Source organism: Otolemur garnettii, unplaced genomic scaffold, assembly GCF_000181295.1.
Source record: "Otolemur garnettii isolate 467f Iridium unplaced genomic scaffold, OtoGar3 scaffold00033, whole genome shotgun sequence".
Taxonomy (NCBI): domain Eukaryota; kingdom Metazoa; phylum Chordata; class Mammalia; order Primates; family Galagidae; genus Otolemur; species Otolemur garnettii.
In genome coordinates, this window is record NW_003852428.1 from 10,547,554 (window position 1) to 10,548,816 (window position 1,263).

At 35.9% G+C, this 1,263-nt stretch overlaps 1 protein-coding gene across 2 annotated transcripts in view; it reads right to left on the bottom strand.

Moving 5' to 3' along the window:
• The window catches only part of FBXL7 (F-box and leucine rich repeat protein 7), a 409,539-nt gene that overhangs the window by 286,269 nt on the left and 122,007 nt on the right, over nt 1-1,263 (bottom strand). The gene's annotated exons all lie outside the window — the stretch shown is intronic.

Consider the following 1,263-nt stretch of genomic DNA (forward strand, 5'->3'; position numbering starts at 1 on the left):
TTCTGTCCTGAGAGGCAGACCACACCTCTGAAGCCTGGACCTGCAGACAATTAGCACTGGCTAATGTGGTTCCATCCTGAAATCCCACCTTGACATGAGACCATTAATGCCTGAAAACATCCCTGAAATACATTTTAATCCAACTCATGTCCACACTTAATTAATTTTAACATTTTAAATTTTCATTGGTCAAGAAAAGAACTGTAGCAAAATAGATTCATACCCAAATAGCAAAATTTAACACTTTCTTTTAAATTATTCAGTTATGCCAGGAAATGGACAGCCCCTTGTATAGGGACAGGGAAAGAAATTCCATTCTAATTGAGCCCTGTTGGTAAAAGTCCTCTTTTATATGAACATCCCATTTTCCTATTCTTTTCCCTTGATTTTACCCTCAAGATGACAGAAAGTCCATTTTGACAAAATATATGACATATCGGCTGGGCCTGCACTTCCTCATAGGGACAAGGCAGAAGAAAATTAAAATGTAAAGTCCCTAGAGAGGTGTTTTGTTTTTGTTTTTGTTTGTTTGTTTGTTTTAGCATAAAAAGCAGACATTTTTAAATGCATGAAATGCCACAATCCCTTCCCCCAACTCTTGCAACACAATAAAGTGTCTTATTTTCTATTTTTGAAAAGGTAAAAAAACAGTAAGAGAACCTAAAACAGATTATTTACCATGCTTCTGAATTTCTGTTTTCATGGGCACTCAAATTAGGCAAATTATGTTGACAAGAGAAACTGTGATATAACGGTAGAAAGAAGTGAAATCTTGTGAAACACAGATTCCTGACTACTGAGGATCACAGTGGATTAAATTGAATGATTTCCACTCTGGTTCCTAAGAATGGAAGCCTTGAAAGCAAACGTCTAGAATCAATTAACCAGATTTGCCCATTAACTTAACTGAATTTCAACACTGATTTAATGCCCATATTTGAATTAACAGGCAGAAAATGAAAAGTGGATTACTATATGGTGGTTCACCACAATGAAAAGAACACTTCAATCTGCCCGACTTACAATGCCATTGATAAACATCAAACAAAGCCAAGGCTTTAAACACGAGGGAATAGCATTCACTTTAAAAGCTCTTTATACATTGGTCTGGGAGAGAATTAACGCAGAAAATATAACTCACGCTACTTGCAACACACCAAGTCAAAAAATATCCAAAGAAAAGATTATCTACCAGCAGAGGTAAACCATCATCATTGACACATAATAAGACCAAGATCAACCAAAGAACTCATGGCAAACATC